The sequence below is a fragment of the Rhinoderma darwinii genome, chromosome 3 (assembly GCF_050947455.1).
Source record: "Rhinoderma darwinii isolate aRhiDar2 chromosome 3, aRhiDar2.hap1, whole genome shotgun sequence".
In the NCBI taxonomy this organism is placed as follows: domain Eukaryota; kingdom Metazoa; phylum Chordata; class Amphibia; order Anura; family Rhinodermatidae; genus Rhinoderma; species Rhinoderma darwinii.
In genome coordinates this window covers 412948616-412965585 of record NC_134689.1, presented here as the reverse complement: position 1 = coordinate 412965585, position 16970 = coordinate 412948616, and the positions used below count along the sequence as shown (strand labels likewise).

Here is a 16970-nt window from a genome sequence, read left to right as displayed (position 1 = left end):
AATTAGGAACATGTGAGACCGTGTGGCCTAATGGATAAGGCGTCTGACTTCGGATCAGAAGATTGAGGGTTCGAGTCCCTTCATGGTCGCAGATTTTAAGTGCTCTTCAGATGACCTTCTAAGCATTTGAGTCCTTTCCTGGTTGCAACAGCTAAGGTTCAGATGCTTTCTTAATTTGATGACATACTTGGTGTCGTTATAGGCTATATTTCTACATGATTGATAGTGAATATTTTTATATGGCTAGTCATTAGTTACCAGAAGTGAGATTTTAATCCATGCCTATATTTATAGACCATAGCACACAATATTGTGAAAATATTTATTCTTAAATCTGGGCACACGATCATTTTTACTAAATACCCGTAAATATCTAAAAAAAAACAAAAACTTTTTCACTCCTATATTTAAATACCACAACACACAATATTGAGAAAATGTTATCAGAAGTGAGATTTGAATCCATACCTATATTTAAGTACTGTAATACACAATATTAAGAAAATGTTTTTTTTATAAATTTGGGCACTCGGTCATTTTTACAAAATACCTAAAAATGTATAAAAAAAATCTTTTTCTGCTAGGCTCCAGGAACTCAAAATTTTCCAAAAATCAGGAACATGTGAAACCGTGTGGCCTAATGGATAAGGCGTCTGACTTCGGATCAGAAGATTGAGTGTTCGAGTCCCTTCATGGTTGCAGCTTTTAAGTGCTCTTCAGATGACCTTCTAAGCATTTGAGTCCTTTCCTGGTTGCAACAGTTAAGTTTTAGATGCTTTCTTAATTTGATGACATACTTGGTGTCGTTATAGGCTATATTTCTACATCAATTGATAGTGAATATTTTTATATGGCTAGTCAGCAGTTACCAGAAGTGAGATTTTAATCCATGCCTATATTTATAGACCATAACACACAATATTGTGAAAATATTTATTCTTAAATCTGGGCACACGATCATTTTTACTAAATACCCGTAAATATCTAAAAAAAAACAAAACTTTTTCACTCCTATATTTAAATACCACAACACACAATATTGAGAAAATGTTATCAGAAGTGAGATTTGAATCCATACCTATATTTAAGTACTGTAATACACAATATTAAGAAAATGTTTTTTTTATAAATTTGGGCACTCGGTCATTTTTACAAAATACCTAAAAATGTATAAAAAAAATCTTTTTCTGCTAGGCTCCAGGAACTCAACTTTTTCCAGAAGATTGAGGTTTCGAGTCCCTTCATGGTCGCAGCTTTTAAGTGCTCTTCAGATGACCTTCTAAGCATTTGAGTCCGTTCCTGGTTGCAACAGCTAAGTTTTAGATGCTTTCTTAATTTGATGACATACTTGGTGTCGTTATAGGCTATATTTCTACATGATTGATAGTGAATATTTTTATATGGCTAGTCAGCAGTTACCAGAAGTGAGATTTTAATCCATGCCTATATTTATAGACAATAACACACAATATTGTGAAAATATTTATTCTTAAATCTGGGCACACGATCATTTTTACTAAATACCCGTAAATATCTAAAAAAAAACAAAACTTTTTCACTCCTATATTTAAATACCACAACACACAATATTGAGAAAATGTTATCAGAAGTGAGATTTGAATCCATACCTATATTTAAGTACTGTAATACACAATATTAAGAAAATGTTTTTTTTATAAATTTGGGCACTCGGTCATTTTTACAAAATACCTAAAAATGTATAAAAAAAATCTTTTTCTGCTAGGCTCCAGGAACTCAACATTTTCCAAAAATTAGGAACATGTGAGACCGTGTGGCCTAATGGATAAGGCGTCTGACTTCGGATCAGAAGATTGAGGGTTCGAGTCCCTTCATGGTCGCAGATTTTAAGTGCTCTTCAGATGACCTTCTAAGCATTTCAGTTTTTTCCTGGTTGCAACAGCTAAGGTTCAGATGCTTTCTTAATTTGATGACATACTTGGTGTCGTTATAGGCTATATTTCTACATGATTGATAGTGAATATTTTTATATGGCTAGTCATTAGTTACCAGAAGTGAGATTTTAATCCATGCCTATATTTATAGACCATAGCACACAATATTGTGAAAATATTTATTCTTAAATCTGGGCACTCGGTCATTTTGACTAAATACCCGTAAGTATCTAAAAAAAAAAAAACTTTTTCACTCCTACATTTAAATACCACAACACACAATATTGAGAAAATGTTATCAGAAGTGAGATTTGAATCCATACCTACATTTAAGTACTGTAATACACAATATTAAGAAAATGTTTTTTTATACATTTGGGCACTCGGTCATTTTTACAAAATACCTAAAAATGTATAAAATAAATCTTTTTCTGCTAGGCTCCAGGAGCTCAACATTTTCCAAAAATTAGGAACATGTGAGACCGTGTGGCCTAATGGATAAGGCGTCTGACTTCGGATCAGAAGATTGAGGGTTCGAGTCCCTTCATGGTCGCAGATTTTAAGTGCTCTTCAGATGACCTTCTAAGCATTTGAGTCCTTTCCTGGTTGCAACAGCTAAGGTTCAGATGCTTTCTTAATTTGATGACATACTTGGTGTCGTTATAGGCTATATTTCTACATGATTGATAGTGAATATTTTTATATGGCTAGTCAGCAGTTACCAGAAGTGAGATTTTAATCCATGCCTATATTTATAGACCATAACACACAATATTGTGAAAATATTTATTCTTAAATCTGGGCACTCGGTCATTTTTACTAAATACCCGTAAATATCTAAAAAAAACAAAAACTTTTTCACTCCTATATTTAAATACCACAACACACAATATTGAGAAAATGTTATCAGAAGTGAGATTTGAATCCATACCTACATTTAAGTACTGTAATACACAATATTAAGAAAATGCTTTTTTTATACATTTGGGCACTCGGTCATTTTTACAAAATACCTAAAAATGTATAAAATAAATCTTTTTCTGCTAGGCTCCAGGAGCTCAACATTTTCCAAAAATTAGGAACATGTGAGACCGTGTGGCCTAATGGATAAGGCGTCTGACTTCGAATCAGAAGATTGAGGGTTCGAGTCCCTTCATGGTCGCAGCTTTTAAGTGCTCTTCAGATGACCTTCTAAGCATTTCAGTTTTTTCCTGGTTGCAACAGCTAAGGTTCAGATGCTTTCTTAATTTGATGACATACTTGGTGTCGTTATAGGCTATATTTCTACATGATTGATAGTGAATATTTTTATATGGCTAGTCATTAGTTACCAGAAGTGAGATTTTAATCCATGCCTATATTTATAGACCATAGCACACAATATTGTGAAAATATTTATTCTTAAATCTGGGCACTCGGTCATTTTGACTAAATACCCGTAAGTATCTAAAAAAAAAAAAAACTTTTTCACTCCTACATTTAAATACCACAACACACAATATTGAGAAAATGTTATCAGAAGTGAGATTTGAATCCATACCTACATTTAAGTACTGTAATACACAATATTAAGAAAATGTTTTTTTATACATTTGGGCACTCGGTCATTTTTACAAAATACCTAAAAATGTATAAAATAAATCTTTTTCTGCTAGGCTCCAGGAGCTCAACATTTTCCAAAAATTAGGAACATGTGAGACCGTGTGGCCTAATGGATAAGGCGTCTGACTTCGAATCAGAAGATTGAGGGTTCGAGTCCCTTCATGGTCGCAGCTTTTAAGTGCTCTTCAGATGACCTTCTAAGCATTTCAGTTTTTTCCTGGTTGCAACAGCTAAGGTTCAGATGCTTTCTTAATTTGATGACATACTTGGTGTCGTTATAGGCTATATTTCTACATGATTGATAGTGAATATTTTTATATGGCTAGTCATTAGTTACCAGAAGTGAGATTTTAATCCATGCCTATATTTATAGACCATAGCACACAATATTGTGAAAATATTTATTCTTAAATCTGGGCACTCGGTCATTTTGACTAAATACCCGTAAGTATCTAAAAAAAAAAAAAACTTTTTCACTCCTACATTTAAATACCACAACACACAATATTGAGAAAATGTTATCAGAAGTGAGATTTGAATCCATACCTACATTTAAGTACTGTAATACACAATATTAAGAAAATGTTTTTTTATACATTTGGGCACTCGGTCATTTTTACAAAATACCTAAAAATGTATAAAATAAATCTTTTTCTGCTAGGCTCCAGGAGCTCAACATTTTCCAAAAATTAGGAACATGTGAGACCGTGTGGCCTAATGGATAAGGCGTCTGACTTCGGATCAGAAGATTGAGGGTTCGAGTCCCTTCATGGTCGCAGATTTTAAGTGCTCTTCAGATGACCTTCTAAGCATTTGAGTCCTTTCCTGGTTGCAACAGCTAAGGTTCAGATGCTTTCTTAATTTGATGACATACTTGGTGTCGTTATAGGCTATATTTCTACATGATTGATAGTGAATATTTTTATATGACTAGTCATTAGTTACCAGAAGTGAGATTTTAATCCATGCCTATATTTATAGACCATAGCACACAATATTGTGAAAATATTTATTCTTAAATCTGGGCACTCGGTCATTTTGACTAAATACCCGTAAGTATCTAAAAAAAAAAAAACTTTTTCACTCCTACATTTAAATACCACAACACACAATATTGAGAAAATGTTATCAGAAGTGAGATTTGAATCCATACCTACATTTAAGTACTGTAATACACAATATTAAGAAAATGCTTTTTTTATACATTTGGGCACTCGGTCATTTTTACAAAATACCTAAAAATGTATAAAATAAATCTTTTTCTGCTAGGCTCCAGGAGCTCAACATTTTCCAAAAATTAGGAACATGTGAGACCGTGTGGCCTAATGGATAAGGCGTCTGACTTCGAATCAGAAGATTGAGGGTTCGAGTCCCTTCATGGTCGCAGCTTTTAAGTGCTCTTCAGATGACCTTCTAAGCATTTGAGTTTTTTCCTGGTTGCAACAGCTAAGGTTCAGATGCTTTCTTAATTTGATGACATACTTGGTGTCGTTATAGGCTATATTTCTACATGATTGATAGTGAATATTTTTATATGGCTAGTCATTAGTTACCAGAAGTGAGATTTTAATCCATGCCTATATTTATAGACCATAGCACACAATATTGTGAAAATATTTATTCTTAAATCTGGGCACTCGGTCATTTTGACTAAATACCCGTAAGTATCTAAAAAAAAAAAAAACTTTTTCACTCCTACATTTAAATACCACAACACACAATATTGAGAAAATGTTATCAGAAGTGAGATTTGAATCCATACCTACATTTAAGTACTGTAATACACAATATTAAGAAAATGTTTTTTTATACATTTGGGCACTCGGTCATTTTTGCAAAATACCTAAAAATGTATAAAATAAATCTTTTTCTGCTAGGCTCCAGGAGCTCAACATTTTCCAAAAATTAGGAACATGTGAGACCGTGTGGCCTAATGGATAAGGCGTCTGACTTCGGATCAGAAGATTGAGGGTTCGAGTCCCTTCATGGTCGCAGATTTTAAGTGCTCTTCAGATGACCTTCTAAGCATTTGAGTCCTTTCCTGGTTGCAACAGCTAAGGTTCAGATGCTTTCTTAATTTGATGACATACTTGGTGTCGTTATAGGCTATATTTCTACATGATTGATAGTGAATATTTTTATATGACTAGTCATTAGTTACCAGAAGTGAGATTTTAATCCATGCCTATATTTATAGACCATAGCACACAATATTGTGAAAATATTTATTCTTAAATCTGGGCACTCGGTCATTTTGACTAAATACCCGTAAGTATCTAAAAAAAAAAAAAAACTTTTTCACTCCTACATTTAAATACCACAACACACAATATTGAGAAAATGTTATCAGAAGTGAGATTTGAATCCATACCTACATTTAAGTACTGTAATACACAATATTAAGAAAATGTTTTTTTATACATTTGGGCACTCGGTCATTTTTACAAAATACCTAAAAATGTATAAAAAAAATCTTTTTCTGCTAGGCTCCAGGAACTCAACATTTTCCAAAAATTAGGAATATGTGAGACCGTGTGGCCTAATGGATAAGGCGTCTGACTTCAAATCAGAGGATTGAGGGTTCGAGTCCCTTCAAGGTCGCAGCTTTTAAGTGCTCTTCAGATGACCTTCTAAGCATTTGAGTTTTTTCCTGGTTGCAACAGCTAAGGTTCAGATGCTTTCTTAATTTGATGACATACTTGGTGTCGTTATAGGCTATATTTCTACATGATTGATAGTGAATATTTTTATATGGCTAGTCATTAGTTACCAGAAGTGAGAATTTAATCCATGCCTATATTTATAGACCATAGCACACAATATTGTGAAAATATTTATTCTTAAATCTGGGCACTCGGTCATTTTGACTAAATACCCGTAAGTATCTAAAAAAAACAAAAACTTTTTCACTCCTACATTTAAATACCACAACACACAATATTGAGAAAATGTTATCAGAAGTGAGATTTGAATCCATACCTACATTTAAGTACTGTAATACACAATATTAAGAAAATGTTTTTTTATACATTTGGGCACTCGGTCATTTTTGCAAAATACCTAAAAATGTATAAAATAAATCTTTTTCTGCTAGGCTCCAGGAGCTCAACATTTTCCAAAAATTAGGAACATGTGAGACCGTGTGGCCTAATGGATAAGGCGTCTGACTTCGGATCAGAAGATTGAGGGTTCGAGTCCCTTCATGGTCGCAGATTTTAAGTGCTCTTCAGATGACCTTCTAAGCATTTGAGTCCTTTCCTGGTTGCAACAGCTAAGGTTCAGATGCTTTCTTAATTTGATGACATACTTGGTGTCGTTATAGGCTATATTTCTACATGATTGATAGTGAATATTTTTATATGACTAGTCATTAGTTACCAGAAGTGAGATTTTAATCCATGCCTATATTTATAGACCATAACACACAATATTGTGAAAATATTTATTCTTAAATCTGGGCACTCGGTCATTTTGACTAAATACCCGTAAGTATCTAAAAAAAAAAAAAAAAACTTTTTCACTCCTACATTTAAATACCACAACACACAATATTGAGAAAATGTTATCAGAAGTGAGATTTGAATCCATACCTACATTTAAGTACTGTAATACACAATATTAAGAAAATGTTTTTTTATACATTTGGGCACTCGGTCATTTTTACAAAATACCTAAAAATGTATAAAAAAAATCTTTTTCTGCTAGGCTCCAGGAACTCAACATTTTCCAAAAATTAGGAATATGTGAGACCGTGTGGCCTAATGGATAAGGCGTCTGACTTCGGATCAGAAGATTGAGGGTTCAAGTCCCTTCATGGTTGCAGATTTTAAGTGCTCTTCAGATGACCTTCTAAGCATTTGAGTCCTTTCCTGGTTGCAACAGCTAAGGTTCAGATGCTTTCTTAATTTGATGACATACTTGGTGTCGTTATAGGCTATATTTCTACATGATTGATAGTGAATATTTTTATATGACTAGTCATTAGTTACCAGAAGTGAGATTTTAATCCATGCCTATATTTATAGACCATAACACACAATATTGTGAAAATATTTATTCTTAAATCTGGGCACTCAGTCATTTTTACTAAATACCCTTAAATATCTAAAAAAAACAAAAACTTTTTCACTCCTATATTTAAATACCACAACACACAATATTGAGAAAATGTTATCAGAAGTGAGATTTGAATCCATACCTATATTTAAGTACTGTAATACACAATATTAAGAAAATGCTTTTTTTATACATTTGGGCACTCGGTCATTTTTACAAAATACCTAAAAATGTATAAAATAAATCTTTTTCTGCTAGGCTCCAGGAGCTCAACATTTTCCAAAAATTAGGAACATGTGAGACCGTGTGGCCTAATGGATAAGGCGTCTGACTTCGGATCAGAAGATTGAGGGTTCGAGTCCTTTCATGGTCGCAGATTTTAAGTGCTCTTCAGATGACCTTCTAAGCATTTGAGTCCTTTCCTGGTTGCAACAGCTAAGGTTCAGATGCTTTCTTAATTTGATGACATACTTGGTGTCGTTATAGGCTATATTTCTACATGATTGATAGTGAATATTTTATATGACTAGTCATTAGTTACCAGAAGTGAGATTTTAATCCATGCCTATATTTATAGACCATAGCACACAATATTGTGAAAATATTTATTCTTAAATCTGGGCACTCGGTCATTTTGACTAAATACCCGTAAGTATCTAAAAAAAAAAAAAACTTTTTCACTCCTACATTTAAATACCACAACACACAATATTGAGAAAATGTTATCAGAAGTGAGATTTGAATCCATACCTACATTTAAGTACTGTAATACACAATATTAAGAAAATGTTTTTTTATACATTTGGGCACTCGGTCATTTTTACAAAATACCTAAAAATGTATAAAATAAATCTTTTTCTGCTAGGCTCCAGGAACTCAACATTTTCCAAAAATTAGGAATATGTGAGACCGTGTGGCCTAATGGATAAGGCGTCTGACTTCGGATCAGAAGATTGAGGGTTCAAGTCCCTTCATGGTCGCAGATTTTAAGTGCTCTTCAGATGACCTTCTAAGCATTTGAGTCCTTTCCTGGTTGCAACAGCTAAGGTTCAGATGCTTTCTTAATTTGATGACATACTTGGTGTCGTTATAGGCTATATTTCTACATGATTGATAGTGAATATTTTTATATGACTAGTCATTAGTTACCAGAAGTGAGATTTTAATCCATGCCTATATTTATAGACCATAACACACAATATTGTGAAAATATTTATTCTTAAATCTGGGCACTCGGTCATTTTTACTAAATACCCGTAAATATCTAAAAAATAACAATACTTTTTCACTCCTATATTTAAATACCACAACACACAATATTGAGAAAATGTTATCAGAAGTGAGATTTGAATCCATACCTACATTTAAGTACTGTAATACACAATATTAAGAAAATGTTTTTTTATAAATTTGGGCACTCGGTCATTTTTACAAAACACCTAAAAATGTATAAAAAAAACCTTTTTCTGTTAGGCTCCAGGAACTCAACATTTTCCAAAAATTAGGAACATGTGAGACCGTGTGGCCTAATGGATAAGGTGTCTGACTTTGGATCAGAAGATTGAGATTTCGAGTCCCTTCATGGTCGCAGCTTTTAAGTGCTCTTCAGATGTCCTTTTAAGAATTTGAGTCCTTTCCTGGTTGCAACAGCTAAGGTTCAGATGCTTTCTTAATTTGATGACATACTTGGTGTCGTTATAGGCTAGATTTTTACATGATTGATAGTGAATATTTTTATATGGCTAGTCAGCAGTTACCAGAAGTGAGATTTTAATCCATGCCTATATTTATAGACCATAACACACAATATTGTGAAAATATTTATTCTTAAATCTGGGCACTCGGTCATTTTTACTAAATACCCGTAAATATCTAAAAAAACAAAAAACTTTTTCACTCCTATATTTAAATACCACAACACACAATATTGAGAAAATGTTAACAGAAGTGAGATTTGAATCCATACCTATATTAAAGGACTGTAATACACAATATTAAGAAAATGCTTTTTTATACATTTGGGCACTCGGTCATTTTTACAAAATACCTAAAAATGTATAAAATAAATCTTTTTCTGCTAGGCTCCAGGAACTCAACATTTTCCAAAAATTAGGAACATGTGAGACCGTGTGGCCTAATGGATAAGGCGTCTGACTTCGGATCAGAAGATTGAGGGTTCAAGTCCCTTCATGGTTGCAGCTATTAAGTGCTCTTCAGATGACCTTCTAAGCATTTGAGTCCTTTCCTGGTTGCAACTGCTAAGGTTCAGATGCGTTCTTAATTTGATGACATACTTGGTGTCGTTATAGGCTATATTTCTACATGATTGATAGTGAATATTTTTATATGGCTAGTCAGCAGTTACCAGAAGTGAGATTTTAATCCATGCCTATATTTATAGACCATAACACACAATATTGTGAAAATATTTATTCTTAAATCTGGGCACTCGGTCATTTTTACTAAATACCCGTAAATACCTAAAAAAACAAAAAACTTTTTCACTCCTATATTTAAATACCACAACACACAATATTGAGAAAGTGTTATCAGAAGTGAGATTTGAATCCATACCTACATTTAAGTACTGTAATACACAATATTAAGAAAATGTTTTTTTATAAATTTGGGCACTCGGTCATTTTTACAAAACACCTAAAAATGTATAAAAAAAACCTTTTTCTGTTAGGCTCCAGGAACTCAACATTTTCCAAAAATTAGGGACAAGTGAGACCGTGTGGCCTAATGGATAAGGCGTCTGACTTCGGATCAGAAGAGTGAGGGTTCGAGTCCCTTCATGGTTGCAGCTTTTAAGTGCTCTTCAGATGACCTTCTAAGCATTTGAGTCCTTTCCTGGTTGCACCAGCTAAGGTTCAGATGCTTTCTTAATTTGATGACATACTTGGTGTCGTTATAGGCTATATTTCTACATGATTGATAGTGAATATTTTTATATGGCTAGTCAGCAGTTACCAGAAGTGAGATTTTAATCCATGCCTATATTTATAGACCATAACACACAATATTGTGAAAATATTTATTCTTAAATCTGGGCACTCGGTCATTTTTACTAAATACCCGTAAATATCTAAAAAAAAACCAAAACTTTTTCACTCCTATATTTAAATACCACAACACACAATATTGAGAAAATGTTATCAGAAGTGAGATTTGAATCCATACCTATATTAAAGAACTGTAATACACAATATTAAGAAAATGCTTTTTTATACATTTGGGCACTCGGTCATTTTTACAAAATACCTAAAAATGTATAAAAAAAATCTTTTTCTGCTAGGCTCCAGGAACTCAACATTTTCCAAAAATTAGGGACAAGTGAGACCGTGTGGCCTAATGGATAAGGCGTCTGACTTGGGATCAGAAGATTGAGGGGTCGAGTCCCTTCATGGTCGCAGCTTTTAAGTGCTCTTCAGATGACCTTCTAAGCATTTGAGTCCTTTCCTGGTTGCAACAGCTAAGGTTCAGATGCTTTCTTAATTTGATGACATACTTGGTGTCGTTATAGGCTAGATTTTTACATGATTGATAGTGAATATTTTTATATGGCTAGTCAGCAGTTACCAGAAGTGAGATTTTAATCCATGCCTATATTTATAGACCATAACACACAATATTGTGAAAATATTTATTCTTAAATCTGGGCACTCGGTCATTTTTACTAAATACCCGTAAATATCTAAAAAAACAAAAAACTTTTTCACTCCTATATTTAAATACCACAACACACAATATTGAGAAAATGTTAACAGAAGTGAGATTTGAATCCATACCTATATTAAAGGACTGTAATACACAATATTAAGAAAATGCTTTTTTATACATTTGGACACTCGGTCATTTTTACAAAATACCTAAAAATGTATAAAATAAATCTTTTTCTGCTAGGCTCCAGGAACTCAACATTTTCCAAAAATTAGGAGCATGTGAGACCGTGTGGCCTAATGGATAAGGCGTCTGACTTCGAATCAGAAGATTGAGGGTTCGAGTCCCTTCATGGTCGCAGATTTTAAGTGCTCTTCAGATGACCTTCTAAGCATTTGAGTCCTTTCCTGGTTGCAACAGCTAAGGTTCAGATGCTTTCTTAATTTGATGACATACTTGGTGTCGTTATAGGCTATATTTCTACATGATTGATAGTGAATATTTTTATATGGCTAGTCAGCAGTTACCAGAAGTGAGATTTTAATCCATGCCTATATTTATAGACCATAACACACAATATTGTGAAAATATTTATTCTTAAATCTGGGCACTCGGTCATTTTTACTAAATACCCGTAAATACCTAAAAAAACAAAAAACTTTTTCACTCCTATATTTAAATACCACAACACACAATATTGAGAAAGTGTTATCAGAAGTGAGATTTGAATCCATACCTACATTTAAGTACTGTAATACACAATATTAAGAAAATGTTTTTTTATAAATTTGGGCACTCGGTCATTTTTACAAAACACCTAAAAATGTATAAAAAAAACCTTTTTCTGTTAGGCTCCAGGAACTCAACATTTTCCAAAAATTAGGGACAAGTGAGACCGTGTGGCCTAATGGATAAGGCGTCTGACTTCGGATCAGAAGAGTGAGGGTTCGAGTCCCTTCATGGTTGCAGCTTTTAAGTGCTCTTCAGATGACCTTCTAAGCATTTGAGTCCTTTCCTGGTTGCACCAGCTAAGGTTCAGATGCTTTCTTAATTTGATGACATACTTGGTGTCGTTATAGGCTATATTTCTACATGATTGATAGTGAATATTTTTATATGGCTAGTCAGCAGTTACCAGAAGTGAGATTTTAATCCATGCCTATATTTATAGACCATAACACACAATATTGTGAAAATATTTATTCTTAAATCTGGGCACTCGGTCATTTTTACTAAATACCCGTAAATATCTAAAAAAAAAACAAAACTTTTTCACTCCTATATTTAAATACCACAACACACAATATTGAGAAAATGTTATCAGAAGTGAGATTTGAATCCATACCTATATTAAAGAACTGTAATACACAATATTAAGAAAATGCTTTTTTATACATTTGGGCACTCGGTCATTTTTACAAAATACCTAAAAATGTATAAAAAAAATCTTTTTCTGCTAGGCTCCAGGAACTCAACATTTTCCAAAAATTAGGGACAAGTGAGACCGTGTGGCCTAATGGATAAGGCGTCTGACTTCGGATCAGAAGATTGAGGGTTCGAGTCCCTTCATGGTTGCAGCTTTTAAGTGCTCTTCAGATGACCTTCTAAGCATTTGAGTCCTTTCCTGGTTGCACCAGCTAAGGTTCAGATGCTTTCTTAATTTGATGACATACTTGGTGTCGTTATAGGCTATATTTCTACATGATTGATAGTGAATATTTTTATATGGCTAGTCAGCAGTTACCAGAAGTGAGATTTTAATCCATGCCTATATTTATAGACCATAACACACAATATTGTGAAAATATTTATTCTTAAATCTGGGCACTCGGTCATTTTTACTAAATACCCGTAAATATCTAAAAAATAACAAAACTTTTTCACTCCTATATTTAAATACCACAACACACAATATTGAGAAAATGTTATCAGAAGTGAGATTTGAATCCATACCTATATTAAAGGACTGTAATACACAATATTAAGAAAATGCTTTTTTATACATTTGGGCACTCGGTCATTTTTACAAAATACCTAAAAATGTATAAAATAAATCTTTTTCTGCTAGGCTCCAGGAACTCAACATTTTCCAAAAATTAGGAACATGTGAGACCGTGTGGCCTAATGGATAAGGCGTCTGACTTCGGATCAGAAGATTGAGAGTTCGAGTCCCTTCATGGTCGCAGCTCTTCAGATGACCTTCTAAGCATTTGAGTCCTTTCCTGGTTGCAACAGCTAAGGTTCAGATGCTTTCTTAATTTGATGACATACTTGGTGTCGTTATAGGCTAGATTTTTACATGATTGATAGTGAATATTTTTATATGGCTAGTCAGCAGTTACCAGAAGTGAGATTTTAATCCATGCCTATATTTATAGACCATAACACACAATATTGTGAAAATATTTATTCTTAAATCTGGGCACTCGGTCATTTTTACTAAATACCCGTAAATATCTAAAAAAAAAAAAAACTTTTTCACTCCTATATTTAAATACCACAACACACAATATTGAGAAAATGTTATCAGAAGTGAGATTTGAATCCATACCTACATTTAAGTACTGTAATACACAATATTAAGAAAATGTTTTTTTATAAATTTGGGCACTCGGTCATTTTTACAAAACACCTAAAAATGTATAAAAAAAAACTTTTTCTGCTAGGCTCCAGGAACTCAAAATTTTCCAAAAATTAGGAACATGTGAGACCGTGTGGCCTAAAGGATAAGGCGTCTGACTTGGGATCAGAAGATTGAGGGTTCGAGTCCCTTCATGGTCGCAGCTTTTAAGTGCTCTTCAGATGACCTTCTAAGCATTTTAGTCCTTTCCTGGTTGCACCAGCTAAGGTTCAGATGCTTTCTTAATTTGATGACATACTTGGTGTCGTTATAGGCTATATTTCTACATGATTGATAGTGAATATTTTTATATGGCTAGTCAGCAGTTACCAGAAGTGAGATTTTAATCCATGCCTATATTTATAGACCATAACACACAATATTGTGAAAATATTTATTCTTAAATCTGGGCACTCGGTCATTTTTACTAAATACCCGTAAATACCTAAAAAAACAAAAAACTTTTTCACTCCTATATTTAAATACCACAACACACAATATTGAGAAAGTGTTATCAGAAGTGAGATTTGAATCCATACCTACATTTAAGTACTGTAATACACAATATTAAGAAAATGTTTTTTTATAAATTTGGGCACTCGGTCATTTTTACAAAACACCTAAAAATGTATAAAAAAAACCTTTTTCTGTTAGGCTCCAGGAACTCAACATTTTCAAAAAATTAGGGACAAGTGAGACCGTGTGGCCTAATGGATAAGGCGTCTGACTTCGGATCAGAAGAGTGAGGGTTCGAGTCCCTTCATGGTTGCAGCTTTTAAGTGCTCTTCAGATGACCTTCTAAGCATTTGAGTCCTTTCCTGGTTGCACCAGCTAAGGTTCAGATGCTTTCTTAATTTGATGACATACTTGGTGTCGTTATAGGCTATATTTCTACATGATTGATAGTGAATATTTTTATATGGCTAGTCAGCAGTTACCAGAAGTGAGATTTTAATCCATGCCTATATTTATAGACCATAACACACAATATTGTGAAAATATTTATTCTTAAATCTGGGCACTCGGTCATTTTTACTAAATACCCGTAAATATCTAAAAAAAAAACAAAACTTTTTCACTCCTATATTTAAATACCACAACACACAATATTGAGAAAATGTTATCAGAAGTGAGATTTGAATCCATACCTATATTAAAGAACTGTAATACACAATATTAAGAAAATGCTTTTTTATACATTTGGGCACTCGGTCATTTTTACAAAATACCTAAAAATGTATAAAAAAAATCTTTTTCTGCTAGGCTCCAGGAACTCAACATTTTCCAAAAATTAGGGACAAGTGAGACCGTGTGGCCTAATGGATAAGGCGTCTGACTTCGGATCAGAAGATTGAGGGTTCGAGTCCCTTCATGGTTGCAGCTTTTAAGTGCTCTTCAGATGACCTTCTAAGCATTTGAGTCCTTTCCTGGTTGCACCAGCTAAGGTTCAGATGCTTTCTTAATTTGATGACATACTTGGTGTCGTTATAGGCTATATTTCTACATGATTGATAGTGAATATTTTTATATGGCTAGTCAGCAGTTACCAGAAGTGAGATTTTAATCCATGCCTATATTTATAGACCATAACACACAATATTGTGAAAATATTTATTCTTAAATCTGGGCACTCGGTCATTTTTACTAAATACCCGTAAATATCTAAAAAATAACAAAACTTTTTCACTCCTATATTTAAATACCACAACACACAATATTGAGAAAATGTTATCAGAAGTGAGATTTGAATCCATACCTATATTAAAGGACTGTAATACACAATATTAAGAAAATGCTTTTTTATACATTTGGGCACTCGGTCATTTTTACAAAATACCTAAAAATGTATAAAATAAATCTTTTTCTGCTAGGCTCCAGGAACTCAACATTTTCCAAAAATTAGGAACATGTGAGACCGTGTGGCCTAATGGATAAGGCGTCTGACTTCGGATCAGAAGATTGAGAGTTCGAGTCCCTTCATGGTCGCAGCTCTTCAGATGACCTTCTAAGCATTTGAGTCCTTTCCTGGTTGCAACAGCTAAGGTTCAGATGCTTTCTTAATTTGATGACATACTTGGTGTCGTTATAGGCTAGATTTTTACATGATTGATAGTGAATATTTTTATATGGCTAGTCAGCAGTTACCAGAAGTGAGATTTTAATCCATGCCTATATTTATAGACCATAACACACAATATTGTGAAAATATTTATTCTTAAATCTGGGCACTCGGTCATTTTTACTAAATACCCGTAAATATCTAAAAAAAAAAAAAACTTTTTCACTCCTATATTTAAATACCACAACACACAATATTGAGAAAATGTTATCAGAAGTGAGATTTGAATCCATACCTACATTTAAGTACTGTAATACACAATATTAAGAAAATGTTTTTTTATAAATTTGGGCACTCGGTCATTTTTACAAAACACCTAAAAATGTATAAAAAAAAACTTTTTCTGCTAGGCTCCAGGAACTCAAAATTTTCCAAAAATTAGGAACATGTGAGACCGTGTGGCCTAAAGGATAAGGCGTCTGACTTGGGATCAGAAGATTGAGGGTTCGAGTCCCTTCATGGTCGCAGCTTTTAAGTGCTCTTCAGATGACCTTCTAAGCATTTTAGTCCTTTCCTGGTTGCACCAGCTAAGGTTCAGATGCTTTCTTAATTTGATGACATACTTGGTGTCGTTATAGGCTATATTTCTACATGATTGATAGTGAATATTTTTATATGGCTAGTCAGCAGTTACCAGAAGTGAGATTTTAATCCATGCCTATATTTATAGACCATAACACACAATATTGTGAAAATATTTATTCTTAAATCTGGGCACTCGGTCATTTTTACTAAATACCCGTAAATACCTAAAAAAACAAAAAACTTTTTCACTCCTATATTTAAATACCACAACACATAATATTGAGAAAATGTTATCAGAAGTGAGATTTGAATCCATACCTACATTTAAGTACTGTAATACACAATATTAAGAAAATGTTTTTTTATAAATTTGGGCACTCGGTCATTTTTACAAAACACCTAAAAATGTATAAAAAAAACCTTTTTCTGTTAGGCTCCAGGAACTCAACATTTTCAAAAAATTAGGGACATG

General features: G+C 33.3%; 24 non-coding genes across 24 annotated transcripts; all 24 read left to right on the top strand.

Moving 5' to 3' along the window:
- Nucleotides 1-16: 16 nt before the first annotated feature.
- TRNAR-UCG (transfer RNA arginine (anticodon UCG)) lies at nucleotides 17-89 on the top strand. Its single transcript has one exon. It is a non-coding gene; the product is annotated as a tRNA-Arg (tRNA).
- A 1697-nt stretch (nucleotides 90-1786) lies between these two features.
- TRNAR-UCG (transfer RNA arginine (anticodon UCG)) lies at nucleotides 1787-1859 on the top strand. Its single transcript has one exon. It is a non-coding gene; the product is annotated as a tRNA-Arg (tRNA).
- A 534-nt stretch (nucleotides 1860-2393) lies between these two features.
- Nucleotides 2394-2466, top strand: TRNAR-UCG (transfer RNA arginine (anticodon UCG)). Its single transcript has one exon. It is a non-coding gene; the product is annotated as a tRNA-Arg (tRNA).
- A 536-nt stretch (nucleotides 2467-3002) lies between these two features.
- On the top strand, nucleotides 3003-3075 carry TRNAR-UCG (transfer RNA arginine (anticodon UCG)). The gene has a single exon. It is a non-coding gene; the product is annotated as a tRNA-Arg (tRNA).
- A 535-nt stretch (nucleotides 3076-3610) lies between these two features.
- On the top strand, nucleotides 3611-3683 carry TRNAR-UCG (transfer RNA arginine (anticodon UCG)). The gene has a single exon. It is a non-coding gene; the product is annotated as a tRNA-Arg (tRNA).
- A 535-nt stretch (nucleotides 3684-4218) lies between these two features.
- On the top strand, nucleotides 4219-4291 carry TRNAR-UCG (transfer RNA arginine (anticodon UCG)). The gene has a single exon. It is a non-coding gene; the product is annotated as a tRNA-Arg (tRNA).
- Nucleotides 4292-4826: 535 nt separating this feature from the next.
- On the top strand, nucleotides 4827-4899 carry TRNAR-UCG (transfer RNA arginine (anticodon UCG)). The gene has a single exon. It is a non-coding gene; the product is annotated as a tRNA-Arg (tRNA).
- A 535-nt stretch (nucleotides 4900-5434) lies between these two features.
- On the top strand, nucleotides 5435-5507 carry TRNAR-UCG (transfer RNA arginine (anticodon UCG)). Its single transcript has one exon. It is a non-coding gene; the product is annotated as a tRNA-Arg (tRNA).
- A 1144-nt stretch (nucleotides 5508-6651) lies between these two features.
- On the top strand, nucleotides 6652-6724 carry TRNAR-UCG (transfer RNA arginine (anticodon UCG)). Its single transcript has one exon. It is a non-coding gene; the product is annotated as a tRNA-Arg (tRNA).
- A 538-nt stretch (nucleotides 6725-7262) lies between these two features.
- On the top strand, nucleotides 7263-7335 carry TRNAR-UCG (transfer RNA arginine (anticodon UCG)). Its single transcript has one exon. It is a non-coding gene; the product is annotated as a tRNA-Arg (tRNA).
- A 536-nt stretch (nucleotides 7336-7871) lies between these two features.
- TRNAR-UCG (transfer RNA arginine (anticodon UCG)) lies at nucleotides 7872-7944 on the top strand. Its single transcript has one exon. It is a non-coding gene; the product is annotated as a tRNA-Arg (tRNA).
- A 534-nt stretch (nucleotides 7945-8478) lies between these two features.
- On the top strand, nucleotides 8479-8551 carry TRNAR-UCG (transfer RNA arginine (anticodon UCG)). Its single transcript has one exon. It is a non-coding gene; the product is annotated as a tRNA-Arg (tRNA).
- Nucleotides 8552-9694: 1143 nt separating this feature from the next.
- On the top strand, nucleotides 9695-9767 carry TRNAR-UCG (transfer RNA arginine (anticodon UCG)). Its single transcript has one exon. It is a non-coding gene; the product is annotated as a tRNA-Arg (tRNA).
- A 535-nt stretch (nucleotides 9768-10302) lies between these two features.
- On the top strand, nucleotides 10303-10375 carry TRNAR-UCG (transfer RNA arginine (anticodon UCG)). Its single transcript has one exon. It is a non-coding gene; the product is annotated as a tRNA-Arg (tRNA).
- Nucleotides 10376-10911: 536 nt separating this feature from the next.
- TRNAP-UGG (transfer RNA proline (anticodon UGG)) lies at nucleotides 10912-10984 on the top strand. The gene has a single exon. It is a non-coding gene; the product is annotated as a tRNA-Pro (tRNA).
- Nucleotides 10985-11519: 535 nt separating this feature from the next.
- TRNAR-UCG (transfer RNA arginine (anticodon UCG)) lies at nucleotides 11520-11592 on the top strand. The gene has a single exon. It is a non-coding gene; the product is annotated as a tRNA-Arg (tRNA).
- A 535-nt stretch (nucleotides 11593-12127) lies between these two features.
- Nucleotides 12128-12200, top strand: TRNAR-UCG (transfer RNA arginine (anticodon UCG)). The gene has a single exon. It is a non-coding gene; the product is annotated as a tRNA-Arg (tRNA).
- A 536-nt stretch (nucleotides 12201-12736) lies between these two features.
- TRNAR-UCG (transfer RNA arginine (anticodon UCG)) lies at nucleotides 12737-12809 on the top strand. The gene has a single exon. It is a non-coding gene; the product is annotated as a tRNA-Arg (tRNA).
- A 535-nt stretch (nucleotides 12810-13344) lies between these two features.
- Nucleotides 13345-13417, top strand: TRNAR-UCG (transfer RNA arginine (anticodon UCG)). Its single transcript has one exon. It is a non-coding gene; the product is annotated as a tRNA-Arg (tRNA).
- Nucleotides 13418-13942: 525 nt separating this feature from the next.
- TRNAP-UGG (transfer RNA proline (anticodon UGG)) lies at nucleotides 13943-14015 on the top strand. The gene has a single exon. It is a non-coding gene; the product is annotated as a tRNA-Pro (tRNA).
- A 535-nt stretch (nucleotides 14016-14550) lies between these two features.
- Nucleotides 14551-14623, top strand: TRNAR-UCG (transfer RNA arginine (anticodon UCG)). The gene has a single exon. It is a non-coding gene; the product is annotated as a tRNA-Arg (tRNA).
- Nucleotides 14624-15159: 536 nt separating this feature from the next.
- On the top strand, nucleotides 15160-15232 carry TRNAR-UCG (transfer RNA arginine (anticodon UCG)). The gene has a single exon. It is a non-coding gene; the product is annotated as a tRNA-Arg (tRNA).
- Nucleotides 15233-15767: 535 nt separating this feature from the next.
- Nucleotides 15768-15840, top strand: TRNAR-UCG (transfer RNA arginine (anticodon UCG)). Its single transcript has one exon. It is a non-coding gene; the product is annotated as a tRNA-Arg (tRNA).
- A 525-nt stretch (nucleotides 15841-16365) lies between these two features.
- TRNAP-UGG (transfer RNA proline (anticodon UGG)) lies at nucleotides 16366-16438 on the top strand. The gene has a single exon. It is a non-coding gene; the product is annotated as a tRNA-Pro (tRNA).
- Nucleotides 16439-16970: the final 532 nt, after the last annotated feature.